Source organism: Aedes albopictus, chromosome 3 (genome assembly GCF_035046485.1).
Source record: "Aedes albopictus strain Foshan chromosome 3, AalbF5, whole genome shotgun sequence".
Lineage (NCBI taxonomy): Eukaryota > Metazoa > Arthropoda > Insecta > Diptera > Culicidae > Aedes > Aedes albopictus.
The window spans coordinates 99,811,944-99,826,868 of record NC_085138.1 but is presented as its reverse complement, the minus strand read 5'-3'; the positions used below and the strand labels follow the sequence as shown (position 1 = coordinate 99,826,868).

Genomic DNA, 14,925 nt, shown 5'->3' with positions numbered 1-14,925 from the left:
CTTTCTCTCTAGTCCGTCCCAGTAATTGCTATCCTCGGGCAATCCTGCAATCTACCCGCACCAATCTACAATCCGTCCGTCCATCCAGCAGCAGCAGCAGCGCGCGAAGGTCCCTTTCAGCCACACCACAAGGTCCGATTTATGACATCAATTTAAATATTTTACACTCACTCTAAAATAATGCCAACCGAGATCAGATTACCGGCGGGAAATTGTTTGTAGTCTCGGAGCTATTTCTTTGCTCTGCTCCTACCCTGTTCCCATCTGCGATGGTGGTGGTAGTGGTGTAACCCACTATGCTTGGCCGACAGTCATCTCAGTGCGGGAAAAAGGTCCACTTTTAAGAGCTCATTTTTCTTGCGGTCCGCACACCACCGGGCACACCGCACAGTGGCGGGCCTCCATACAAAAGTCGGACAAAACCTCAAATGTTAACCGAAACTGCTAAAATTCACAGGTTATGATCATTTTAGTTCCCTAAATCTATTTCTGATATGGAACTTATCATATATTTTGATTTTACTATATTAGGGTGGTTCAAAATTTTAAAATCTGCATGTAAAAAAAATCGATAATAAGCTATTACGATGTGCTTTCTGAACGTAGGTTTTGATTAACCTTTTAACTAGGGGGTTAATCACGTATTGGTATTGAAATAAACTTTAATTGTGTATTTGTTGCTGTTGGGTGGTCCAAAATCTTCAAAACTACATAAATCATTGGAAAAAATTGTTTATCTACGTTTTCTTTCAATGGATCAATGCAGATACACACCAATGTTGGCTGAAGAGACGTGGTCTGTTCTCAAGGACTGCCCATAGACCACGTGACATTTTACGGTGGGTGCACGGCGGTGTGTAATTCAATCGTTATGGGGTCAGATAGTCTATTATAGTGAACTGCGTAAAATTTGAACTGCTTTTTATCAATCTCGTTTCAACAACTTCATATATGCTCCTCCTAGTTTGGGTTGTAAGGTACATCGATCCCTGTTATCACTTGTAGAAGTAACCCAAAACAACCCTGTCTATAAAGATTTGGCAATTAATATTCGCAATATTGAAAGGAGTTTTTGATAAACGATCATCAGAGATCGGTAATCATATTTATGAACAGTAGAGTTCCAGCAAGTATTTAAAAAATCTTTATCACTCTGTGTGTCGTTCAGAAGAAATGTGTTCAACGAAACTGCATGAATAACATACAATAAAACTTCAAGTTTGAAAAACCAATATAAGGGGTTTCACTAAAGAACGTAAAATGATCGTTTCATAAAATTGCGATTAAAATATTCAAAGAATGTCTTGGTGATCGCGACGTTTACGCAGAAAAATATTTAACGTAGCGCTTAACGCCGTTTAGTGAATTCCTTTTGAATTTTATTGATGATTGTTGCTTTGAACTGTAGCGATGTGCGTGTAGAAAACAAACGCGTAGATGTCGACGAATTTGTGTCACTATACAGGGGATGGCCAAAATGTTTAGGATAGGCAACTTTTTTTTCTCCCACAAAAAAAATCAACATGCTGTAACTTTTTATAGAGTGCATCAAAAAATCTCAAATTTTGACTGTTTGTCAACCTATTATATCTGCATCATTGGTACAAATTTGGGCTCGATTGATTAATATTTCGCAAAGTTAGAACTGTTCGCGTAAAACACTATTTTTTAGACAACTAATTTTTGAATCGTCATATCTCGGAAACCAGTAAACCGAATTGAATGAATTTTTTAACGTTTATCACCAATATATTGATACTCAATACGACGTTATAAAATGTAATATTTTCTGACGACGAATTAAGTTATACCGGGTTGAAATTTTTACCCATATAGAGGAAAATAAGTCAAATTAACATTACCACACAAAAGTTATTAAATGTGTTCTTCCTTCAATCTAAATAGGCTCTAATATATCTGATTAGAGATAATTTGAGAACAGAAGTGGAAAATCTTTGGATATCAACACGAATATTTAATGACATTGATGTAAAAAAAATACATTTTTTCGAGAAAAATCCAAAAAGTGTCAATCCATGATAATTTTTTTCAACGTTTAAAAAGTACCTATTTTTTAATAGTTTGTGAAGCATTTACATATTGTTAGTATACGTTCAAAATTTCATTCAATTCGGTTCACTGGTTTCCGAGATATAACAGCTCAAAAATGAGTTGTCTAAAAAATAGTGTTTTACGCGAACAGTTCTAACTTTGTGAAATATTAATCATTCGAGCCCAAATTTGTACCAATGATGCACATATAGTAGGTTGACAAACAGTCAGAATTTGAGATTTTTTGATGCGCTCTATGAAATGTTATAGCATGGTGAACTTTTTTGTGAGAGAAAAAAAGTTGCCTATCCCAAACATTTTGGCCATCCCCTGTATATTGAAACTTCGATAGGAATTCGTGAAGAGATTGCTTCCAAGGCCAGTTTAAGAAAATCAATGGTTTGTAGTTATTTTTACATGTTTTTCACGGTTGTTTTGTCTTTCTTTTATTTTGAAGGTTAAAAGAGTTAGTTGAATCTGGTGAAGCAACATGTGGTTAGTGTCTAAGAAAGTAAAGGCTTATTCATACTTAGTCATCACTCCTTTCCTCTCCAGATTACTGTTTTTAACTGAAGCACCCACCTTCTTGTGTTTTTCTGTCAAAAAATAAAATAATATTAAAAAAAAAATAATAAATTTTTTTTGAAGCTGTGGCCATTACATTATCAGACACAACCCCCCACCCCCCCACCTTATGACCATCTGACTTGGTGAAAGTCTCTTACAAGAATGAAAATTACACTAAATTGTTAAATTCTTAGTATTCTGAAGTCAATTTGAACTATGTTAAGATAAAATTTAAACTTCAAACAATAGCACTTCCTCCACAACCATGCGGCTCCATTGTGACCTGACAGAAAAAAAATTTTTTTTTTCGCGCTTAGCGCAAAAATGCGCAAACAGTGACCTATATAGCCAAAAACTAGACAAAATTGCACGTCAGATCCGGGATACGGCGTCGTTTTCTGATGTTTCCTAAACAAGTACTGGATCTCTTTAATACGAAGTTTTTCTCCAAAATTTCATAAAAGTCAATATGTTTGCATATTGTAAAAACATAATAATTTTATGATTAAATTCCAAACAATTCCTGAAATGTAATGGTTATTCATATCCAAAAACACAAAAAATATTGTCACATTATTCAAGTCTTCCTAACTTTTAAAACGAACTCATGAAGGAAGCTCATAAAATAAATACAATAAATACTAATATTGTAGCACATAAAACTTCAACTTTGAAAAAATCTACACGACTCAATTTTCGACCAAATGACTTGAAAATTTGGGGTTTTCTTAGTTGAAGTATCTATAATGGAAGAAAAATATTAGAAAAATAAAATATTGAAGTCGATTTTTGAGGTTTTGTCCGGCTTCCGGCCACTGTGCACCGCACCGGGTGAGATATTCCGGGCACCTTTTGCAACCCCTAGGAAAACCTCTTCTTTTTCCATTACAGGTGAATGGGTTGGGGGTGGGTGCGGTGGTGGTTTGGATTCATCAGTAGGGATGCCAGGTGATTTTTTTGACAGACTTTACAAATCAGGAAAATAAATGGTATGTTTTGAGATGTTGAGTTGCTCCAGGAAATTTTCAAGAAATTCCTCCAGGAAAAACTCAAGGAAATTTTCTAGGCCATCTCCCAGGATATTCTTCGAAAATTCCTCCAGCAATAACTCCTGGGATTATTCCAGGGAGGCCTTCTAGGGTCTCCAGTTAGCCTAGTGGTTAAGGCTATGGATCGCCAATCCGGAGACGGCGGGTTCGATTCCCGTTCCGGTCGGGAAAATTTTCTCGACTCCCTGGGCATAGTGTATCATTGTACTTGCCTAACAATATACAAATTCATGCAATGGCAGGCAAAGAAAGCCCTTCAATTAATAACTGTGGAAATGCTTAAAAAACACTTAGTTGAAGCGAAGCAGGCCAAGTCCCAGTGCGGACGTAGAGCCACAAAGAAGAAGAAGAAGAAGCCTTCTAGAATTCCTTGAGGGATTTCTCCAGGAATTCTTCCATAAATTACTAATCCAGGAACTTCTTCAGAAATTCTTCCACGAATACTCCCAGAAATTCCTTAAGAATTTCCTCTTTGAATTCCTCCCGAATATCCTAAAGAAAGGGTCTCCAGTTAGTCTAGTGGTTGAGGCTACGAATCGCCAATCCGGAGACGGCGGGTTCGATTCCCGTTACGGTCGGGGAAATTTTCTCGACTCCCTGGACATAGTGTATCATTGTACTTACAATGTACAAATTCATGCAATGGCAGGCAAAGGAAGCCCTTCAATTAATATCTATGGAAGTGCTCAAAGAACACTAAGTTGAAGCGAGGCAGTCCAAGTCCCAGTGGGGACGTAGAGCCATAAGAAGAAGAAGAAAAAGATCCTGAAGAAATCCTTTCAATTTTTTCCAAAAATTCATCCATGAATACTCCAGGTAATTCTCTAAGAATTCCTCAAGAAATTTCTACAAGAATTCCGCCAATAAATGCTGCAAAAATCCTGGAATTCCATCTCCAGGAATTCTCCAAGTAATCCCTGAAGAAAGTTATCCAGGAATTCATCAAGAATTTCTCCAGAAATTGCTCTAGTATACTCCACGAAATCTTCCGATTTATTCATTTATTTATTTTTTTCATTACTTCAGAAATTACTCCAGGGGTCACTTAATAAAGTCCTCAAGAAATACCTCCACAAATTCCTTTAAAAATGGCTCCAGGATTTCCAGCTGGAACTTCTTTTGGAGTTGCTCCGAGAACACCTCCTGGGATTTTTCAAAATTTTGTCAACGAATTTTTCCACATAATCCTCTAGAAATTACTCTAAAAATGTCTCCAGCAGAGGAGCAGGCCTGGTTGGATGGTTAGAACACGTGACTATCACGCCGAGGACCTTGGATCGAATCCCACTCCCGACAAACTCACAAAATGTGAGTTCTTCCTTCGGAAGGGAAGTTAAGCGTGGGTCCCGAGATGAACTAGCCTAGGGCTAAAAATCTCGTTTATAAAGATAAAAAAAAAATCTCCTGCAATTCTTACAGAAACTATTATTGGAATTTCTCCAGAAATTCGTCAAAACATTACTCCTGATATTCCCACAAAAAAAATCTCCAGGAATTTCTCAAAGACTTCTGCCTAGAATTCTTCCCAACAGGAATTTTCCAACGAATTTCTCCAGGAACTCTTCCAAGACTTCTGCCAAGAGTTTTTTCCAAGATACCCTCAAGGAATTTTCCCATGACTACCTCTAAAACTTCCTCAGAGATCCGCCGGAAAATCCTCCTGAAATTGGTTCTGGCATTACTACAAAAATTCCTCCGAGAATTCTTTAAAAGTTCCTTTCCAGGAATTCCTTTATAAATTAATCTAGGAAATCCTCAGAAATTACTTCAATAATTACTTACACCAGCGATAACTCCAGGAATTACTCCGACAATTAATCTCAGGATTGCTCCTTCGGGGATGTTTTTGGATTTTTCAAGAAAATTCTGTATACAATCCTCCAGAAATGCCAACAGGGAATCCCACCTGGAAATCCTCCAAGAATGCCTTCAGTAATTTCTCCAAGCATTCCTCCAGAATCCAACCAAGATTTCCTCAAGGTATTCATCCAGGAATTACTCCAAGAATTCCTCAAAAAAGTCTCCAAAAATTCCTTCAAGAATTTCTCCAACACATTCGCCAAGAATTCCTCAAAGAATCCCTCCTGGTATTCCTCCAAGAATTTCCGCCAATAATTTCTCCAAGTTTCCTTAAGGAATTTCTAAAGAAATTTCTCGAAAATTCTAATTGGGATTCCTCCAAGAATTCTGCCAAAAATCCCAACAAGAATCCCTGCATGAATTTCTTCGGGATTTCAGGTATTCCTCCAAAACTTCTGCAAAGAATTCCTCAAATAATCTATCTATGCATTCCTCCAAGAATTTGGCCAGGGAGTCTTCCAAGGCTTCTGCCAAAAATTTTTCCGAGTATTCTTTCAGAATTTCCTCGGAAAGTTCCTCCAAAAATTCCTTCAAGACTTTTTCCAGGAATTCCTCCAAGAATCCCTCTAGCAACTTGCTGGGAATCCTCCAGAAATTCTTCCAAAAATTACTTCAGGGGTTCTTCCGAGATTTGTTTCAGGCATTTTTCCAAAAATTCTTACAGGAATACATCAAATAGTGTTCAAGAAATTCCTACAGAAATTACTTCAGGAGTTACTCCAAAAAGTTCTATAGAAATTTCTCGATAAATTCTCCAAGGAATTCCCCCAGGGAATTTGAAAGAATTTTTTTGCAAGAATTCCTCCAGGAATTCTTCCATGAACACCTTTAGGATTCTTCAAGAAACCTTCAAAAATTCCTCAAAAAATTACTCTAAGAAATCGTCCGAGATTTCCTTTAGTTTAATTTTAATTTCTGAAGGAATAGCGCAAACAATCCTCACTAAATTACTCAAGGAACTCCTTCAGGAGTTACTCCAGGAATTCCTTAATATTTTTTTTGGGATTCCACCAGGAATTCCTTCAGAAATTTCACCAGAAATTACTCCAGGAATTCATCCTATGATACTAGTGGCGAACTCGCCTCGGGCGAAAAGCCACTTTAATAAAGAAAAAAAAAATCCTATGATATTTTCTACAGGAATTCCACAAAGAATTCCTCAACGAATTCCACCTAGTCTTCCCCTATTTATCCAAGAATTCATCCAGGAATTCCTCCAAGTCATCTGCCTAGTATTCCTCCATGAATTTCTCCAGGAATTCCTCCAAAAAATCCTACATAAATTTCCCCAAGAATTTCACCAGGAGTTCCTCTAAGGCTTCTGCCAAGCATTGCTTCAAGAATCGCTCCGAGAATCTCTTCAGCAAGTCCACCAGAAATTTCTCTTGGATTTTTTTCCAAGAAATTATTTCAAGAATTAATTAAAAAAAAACATATTCCGAATTGCGATTGAAATTTGTATGGAATTTAGTATAAAAAACGTCCTTTCTTGTATTTTACTCATGAGTTGAAATTGTTTGTCTAAAATTATGTAGGTAACTGATGCCGAAAAACTTTGCCGAAGACCGCAATGTGATTCGACGCGACGCTTGTGAAAAAAGTTATTCGCTTGTTAGGACAGGTCAAAAATTTTGCACATTTGTTTTGGAATCTAACATGTACTGAAAAAGCTTTGCTCCGGGTTGATGCGATCAAATTTAATTTTCCCATATAACGTTGACCCACTCTAATGTCGAGAATTTTTATCAAGGACTCATCCAGAGAATAATATGGGGATTACTCCAGAAATTCTTGCATTATTACTTTCAGTGGTTCGGATAGGAATTCATTCAGAAATTTCGGCATGAGTTCAAACAGACATTGCTTCATGCACTTTTGCAGAAATTTCTCTGCCATTTTCTTTAAGTATAAGTTTAAGAATTTCCTTAGGGATTTATTAACCTTCCGTAACTTTAAGAGATGAACCAGCCTAGGGCTGAAAATCTGTATAATAAAGTATTATTATCAGATTCTCCAGGTATTTCTACAGGAATTTATTCAAAAACTTCACCTGGGATTCCTAAACGATTGTCCTAGGGATTTTATTTTTTAACCTCTTTCATGCATCACGTTGGAAACAGCTCGCTGACGTAGTGTACGATTCAGGTCAAAAATGATTCTAATGCACAAAGAGGTTTAAACATTCCTCTAGAGATTCATTGAAGAATACTGTCTGGGACTCTACTGGAATTTTCTGCAGAATTATTTTTGAGATTTTTTCAGAAATTCCTTCGAAAATATCTCAAGAGACTTCTTCCGAACTTTAGGGATTTCTTCAGAAATTTCAGCAAATGATTAGTTCAAAAGTTTATCCTTAGATTTTTTAGAATTGCTCTTAAAATTTCTTCAAAATCTTACAGAGAATTCCACGAAAATTCTTCCAAGGGTCAATCCAAGAATTCCTTGAAAAAATATATCTCCAAAGATTATTTTGGAAATTCTTTTAGAAATTGTTCTAGAAATAATTTCTTCTACATTTCTTGATAGACTTCCCGAAAAAAATCGTAAGAAATCCGTGCATGATTGTATGAGGGGATCTTATGAAAGCTTCTGGAGATACCTAGAAAAAAATATTGAAAATCTTCTGGAGGAATTTCGAAAATTATTCCAAGGACAAAATGCTGGAAAAGCATTTCCGAAGGAATCTCTAAAAATGTCTGCAAAAATTTCTGTAAAAAATCAGACACAGATACTGGTGTACTTTTTCTTTCAGGAGTTCCTCCAGAGGTTCTTTCAAATATTCATATGTTCTCCTAGGATACCATCTAGAATTACTCCAGAGATTTCCTCTAAAATGCGTATTTCTTCACAAATTATTTCTTGTCATTTCTACTGGAATCCCTCCAGAAAATTCTCAAGTGATTTTTTTAGAAGTTCCTCCAGGGATCTCTCTAAAATTTCCATCTGCTATTAATCCTAGGACTGCTTCATATTGTTTTATGATTTATACAGACTTTTTTCCATGCTTCATTCGTAAGCACTTCACAATGATGTTTTCCAGAAATAATTCTAGGAGTACTTGGAGAGGTTTATTCAGTTCTTCCAGGTTTAAAGAGATTTCTTCAAAAATCTCTTTTCATCAGAATTTACCTCAGTGTTATTTTTTTGCACAATTACTCCAGGATATTGGTTTTTCAAAAATTTGGAGTTTCTCCAAGAAAATATCATGATTTTTTTGGAAATTTCTTCAGAGATATGTCAGGTTATTCCACCAGTTATTCTCTCTAGGATTATTCTACATAATTTATCTTCAGACATTACTTCAGAAATGCACCTCCAGAATTTTATTCAAGAATTTCTTCTATGAGTCTCTTCTGGAGTTCTTTGAGGGATTCCTTCAGAAAATCCTTAAGGGACTCCTTAAGAAATTCTAAAATTACCCTAGTATTGTTTGTTGTTGAAGGAATATTTCTGACGAAATCACAGGAACTGTTTTGAAGGAAAATCCTTTGTAGGAATTTCTACAGGAACCTCTGAAGGAATTTCTTAAGAAATTCCTGGAGCAATATCCTCAGCATTTCTAAAGAGGAATTTTATGAAAAAAAATCGGAAAAAATGCTGAAATTCCTAAAAAAAAGCCTTAATTTACTGAAAGACTCGCTGGAGGTATGTCTGAAGAAAGTTTCAGAATAAATACACGGAAGAATTATTTTAAAAAATCCGAAGAAATACCTAGAGTAATAACAGTGAATCATCTTGGAAAACGCTTGGTTGAACAACACGAGAATTTATTGAGAATCTAAAAAAAGAGTTCCTGGTGAAATCTCTCAGTAGAGTACCTGGAAGATTTTCTTTAAAAACCCCCGAGGAATCCAAAAATTCGTTGAGAAATTTCCATTGGAACTGTAAAAATTCAATTCCGTTTTTTGAAAAATAAAACTGATAATGTGGAAAAAATCCTAGGGGTATCCTTGGAGGAAATGTTGATTTTTTTGGGAAAAATATACGGAGGAATATTACTGAACGAAATCATGCTCAGTTGTCTGGATTAATCCCTGTAGTAATTCCTGTGGATATGTCCAATGGAATCTCTGACGAAATACAGAGGAAAAAATAATTGCACAGGAATACCTTCTGAAAAAAAAAATTGCTGACTGAAAGAATTTCTGAAACAACCTTTAAACGAACTTAGATAAACCAGGCTGTGAATCCGTGGATCTCTAAAGAAAAAAAGGAATTCCTGGAGAAAATTGTGATTCATTCCGAAAATTTTTCTAAAGGACACCCTAAAAGAATTTCGGATGTAAGAAGAAATTGCAGAAGCAAACCATGGAAAACTTCCTGAACAAATTATTTATGAAATTTATAAAACACAGTTCTTTCAAACATTCTCTAGGGAATTTTTAAGAAACTTCTTTAGATCTCTCCTTCATATAAGCCCATAATTATCTGAAGGAGAGATCTAGAGAAGTTTCTTGAAAATTCCCTAGAGAATGTTTGAAAGAATTATTGAATGATTTGAAGCTTGAATTCTTGGAGCAAATCCATGGAATGAATCCATATAAGACTCTCTAAAAGAATTTCCGGAGAATTTTTTGATAAAATCCTTGTAATAATTTCTCAAGGATATTGGCGATTTTTTTATGAATCACTGGAAGGTTATCCTAAAGATCCCTGAAAGAATTTTAGAAGGAAACTTGAGAAATTTATGAAGGAATTCAGAATTTAAGATTTTTCAAAAGAAATCGCTGAATGAATTTTCCTATAAAAATCTCAGGAGAGGAAACTAAAAAAATGAAAAGAACCCTTGGTAAACTTTCTGAAGGGCTTCGTGGATGATTTTCTGAAAGTAAAGACGAACCAGCCAAGGGCTGAAAGTCTCTCAAATAAAGACAAATCAATCAATTTTCTGAAATTTATTATTGGACGCTTTTCACTGGAATCTATAAAACATTTCGGAAGGAATCCACAGTAGAATTTATGAACGTGTTCCTAGTTTTTTTTCAGTTTTTATTTTATGAACAAATATTAAGGAAACTTAAGATGGATTTATGTATGATTAAATAGATTTTCTAGAGAAATCTCTTGAGTAAATTTTCAAAAAAAAAAATTTCAGGGAAATATCAGAAGGGATCTCTAGCAGCATTTCTTAAAAAATTCATGAAAGGAATGGAGGATTTTTTGAAGTATTTCAGAAATAGTTTACTAACTGATTCCTTCAAAAAATTTCTGATGGGAATGGCTCGAAAATGTTCCTGGAGGATTTCAAATAAAATTCATAAAGGTCTTTCTGGAGCAATCCTGCAATACATAAAAAAAAACTTCGAGAATTTTCTATTGGAAAAACATTAAATGGATTTTTTGAAGAAAATTGCCGATTGATTTCTCGATACATTTTTTGTAAAAAGTCGTGAAGAAAAACCTGAGGAATTTCTTCATGCAAATCGAGTAACTGCAAAAAAAAATCTAATCAGTGTATTCTCTCGTCATACTTCATTTTATTATCGTACAAATTGGGCCGAAGGTCACAGATTTTCATGAAACTTTTTCCGCAGGCAGGGCTCATGGATATATGAACAAAAAAAAATTGAGAAAAATTCAGGTTCGCCTATTTTCCCGAAAATTTCAGGTGGACATTTTTTGTTTTCCCCTGACACTACTTACTTTGAAAAATCATAGCTCAAGAACGAAGCATCAAAGAAACCTTTTTTTTCAGGAATTGAAAGCAGATTTTCTTAGGAATCAAAAAAAAAATGAACTGGACAAGTTTTCCACAAAATTTTCCACAGTTGAGAAAACTCGTTAAGAAAAGCCGGAAAAACAATGCCCGACCTAACTCATGGTAAATTTTCAAAAAAAATATTTTACTGAAGGTTATTTCATAAGCTTTAATCGCTGAAATTTTTGGAATGCACATTTTTTCGTGTTTGAGTTATGGGCTATTTTGTTGGAAAATGTTAAAATGTGTCATATAAGCCTTTTCTTTGAAAAAACCATAACTCAAGAACGAAGCATCTTAGAAACAAAGTTTTGTAATGAAAATGAAAGAAATTTTCTCAGGACTCTAAAAAAATATGAAGTGGAAAAAGTTTTCCACAAAATTTTCCACCGATGAGAAAATTCATAAAGAAAAGCCGGAAAAATTATGCCCAAACTCGCGGAAAATTTTCAAAAAAATATTTTTGAGAAGGTATTTTCATAGCTTTGATCGCTAAAATTTTTGGAATGGATTTTTTTTCGTTCTTAAGTTATGGCCAATTATGTGAAAAATGACCTTATAATATACGTGTACATTGTCATTTTTCACAAAATTGACCCTAACTCAGGAAAGAAAACCAAGTGCATTCTAAAAATTTCAGCGATCAAAGCTTATGAAATTACCATCTCAAAAATATTCTTTTAAAAATTATCCGCGAGTTCAGGCATTGCTTTCCAGCTTTTCTTAACGAGTTTTCTCAACTGTGGAAAATTTTGTGGAAAACTTTTCCAGTTCATATTTTTTTGGATTCCTGAGAAAATCTGTTTCATTTCCTAAAAAAAAATGTTTCTTTGATGCTTCGTTCTTGAGTTATGATTTTTCGAAGTAAGTAGTGTTAGGAGAAAACAAAAAATGCCCACCCGAGTTTTCCGGGAAAATAAGCGAACCTGATTTTTTCTCAATTTTTTTGTTCATATATCCATGAGCCCTGCCTGTGGAAAAAGTTTCATGAAAATCTAAGACCCTTCGGCTCAAACCCGTACGGTAATAAAAAAATGCCCATTTGTTACAAAACTTAAAATCAAGTCTTCACCCAATAACACTTCTGGCATCCCTGTTCTCACCGGTAGACCGCAAGCCGGTGTCAATTTCCCAAGTACTATGTCGGGTTCTCTGGAAGAAAGTAGGTCCATCTAAAACGGCGTGGCATCGCTAGATAGAGCACTCAAACCTCCTCCACCAAGCCAGGTGACTAAGGTGTAGGGTGTGGAACGTGGCACCAACCGAGGGACCAAGGGTTTAATGTGTATACTTTTCCACAAGCTTATCCACACGTTCCAGCAGGTTGAAGGCGACGCCGCCGCCGCCGCCAAGCCGATTCATGTAACCAGAGAACCGGGAAAAAGTGATCCAAGATAGGAGGCGACCTTTCCGCCCTTCTGGCCCACGAGGCGTACAAGTAGGTACATCACGTATTCAAAGCAGCAGTGGGGATAGCTTCCCGTCAAGCGAAGACAACCGTGCCGAGAGGATCCTTTCTAATATGCATGGAATAAAAATGCGAGGAAAAGAAACTCGCTACCTACTGAGAAATGGAGCGCACCTTGCCCTTCCCTCCCTCGTCGTCTCCAGTTCTCACCAGACTCGGAAGCTTCAAGAGGGGAGGAAAAAGCAAACAGCTATTATGTTTTCAATTATCATAATTTCTTGTTTACAGTCATGCTCTTGTGGAATTTCTTTGTCCGAGAGTTGAGAAGTCGACGTCAAGGGCTGCGCGATGCTGATGATGCTACCTGCTAAAAGGTACAGATGTAGTAACGATATAACGGTTGGAGGCGAAGCCCACGAACACGACACTGGCACTGTTTGCAGGGCACAGGGGAGAAGGGATGGAATCTTTACTCCTTTTCATGGATAATGTAATATGAAGAACAAGTGGCATCTTGGTGTAATGCTTTGACTTCTTTTATTTCTTTACACGGCTGCTGTTGTTGGGTTGGAGCAAAGTGACGGGGTAAAAGTTCTCGCTATCAGATAGGGTTTCTTAATCGTGGCGTGAAAAGGAGGTGTTTTGCGATTGGTAGTGAATGGATACTTGAAAGTTTGCTTCGAAGATGATTATGATGGGGTTTCACTAGTTTGTTTCTTCACCTTCTCGCAACGTGCTCTTTACATTGTATCCTTTAAGAAATCATTCAAACCTGAAACCTAGCGCGTATCAGCAGAAAACACTCGACGGAAATTATGAACAGATCCTTTTTCGATTGCCGTGCCGGCAGTTGATCCGTGCCGTATTTAAGTAGTAGTGCGATAGGACACTTGGGCAAAACGGTGAGTCGATAAGGAAAGCGTTCAACATAGCTCTGGTTCTCACAAGTTCCTACCGCATGCTTCCATGGGTCAAGCGATGACAAAGACCACCGGCTAAGAGTTGTGTGCTTAGCTGGTAGTGCTACCAGGGCACTGTTGTCCTTCCGACTTCTTCTAGATTGAAGAGGTACGATCCGAGCGTCTGTTCATTAAGGAGGTGCGGCTCAAACAGCGTCTGTTCTGGCATCCAGCGGCTGAATAAGAAACGCTGCACCACGCCCAGCTAGATCCAAGGTGGTAGCTCCATCAGCGTGGTCGTCACAGTGTTGGTTGGGACGCTTAACAGAACTGGCACGATGGCCCTCCGGCGAGACAGGAGTGTTGGCGTAGGCCCAATAAGCCACCCGTAAAAATCCCCATTGCAAATAACATAGGAGAAAATACGATTCGATACAATCGGCAAAGGCCCACGCGGTGAAGGACTACGATTAGAAACTTGGAACGTGGAATTGCAAGTCACTAGGTTTCGCAGGATGTGACAGGATAATCTACGATGAATTACAACTTCGACATCGTGGTAGGAACTTTGTTGGACTGGACAGAAAGTGTGGAAAAGCGGGCATCGAGCGGCTACTTTCTACCAAAGCTGTGGCACCACCAATGAACTGGGAACATGATTTATAGTGTTGGGCAAGATGCGACAACGTGTGATCGGGTGGCAGCCGATCAACGCTAGGATGTGCATGTTGAGAGCCAAGGGCCGTTTCTTCAACTACAGCATCATCAACGTCTGCTGCCCACACGAGGGGAGACCTGATGACAAAAAAGAAGCGTTCTACGCACAGTTAGAGCAAACATACGATGGTTGCTCGCCGCGTGACGTTAAAATCGTTGTCGGCGACATGAACGCGCAGGTAGGAAGGGAGGAAATTTGTAAACGATGTGTAAACTTTGCAGCCTTCCGTGGTATGGTAGTCCGTCCGAAGCACCTTCTTCCACCTCAAAGATATCCACAAAGCCACCTGGAGATCACCCGACCATCAAACAGAAAATCAAATCGACCACGTTCTAATCGACGGTAAATTCTTCTCGGATATAACCAATGCCGCACATACCGCAGTGCGAATATAGATTCGGATCACTACTTACTACTTAGTCGCTGTATGCATGCGCTCAAAACTTTTGACAGTTATCACCGCGCGTCGAAGTCGAACGCCACGACTCAACATCGAGCAGCTGCGTAACGTAGAAGTGGCTCAAGACTACGCGCAGCAGTTAGCAGTGGCCCTACCAACGGAGGAGCAGCTTGGTGCAGCTACACTTGAAGATGGCTGGAGGGACATCCGATCCACCATAGGTAGATCCTCGGCTACAGCACTAGGCTTCGCGACTCCGAATCACAGAAACGAC

General features: G+C 37.5%; 1 protein-coding gene across 1 annotated transcript in view; it reads right to left on the bottom strand.

Moving 5' to 3' along the window:
- The window catches only part of LOC109410900 (uncharacterized), a 325,034-nt gene that overhangs the window by 83,880 nt on the left and 226,229 nt on the right, over window positions 1-14,925 (bottom strand). The gene's annotated exons all lie outside the window — the stretch shown is intronic.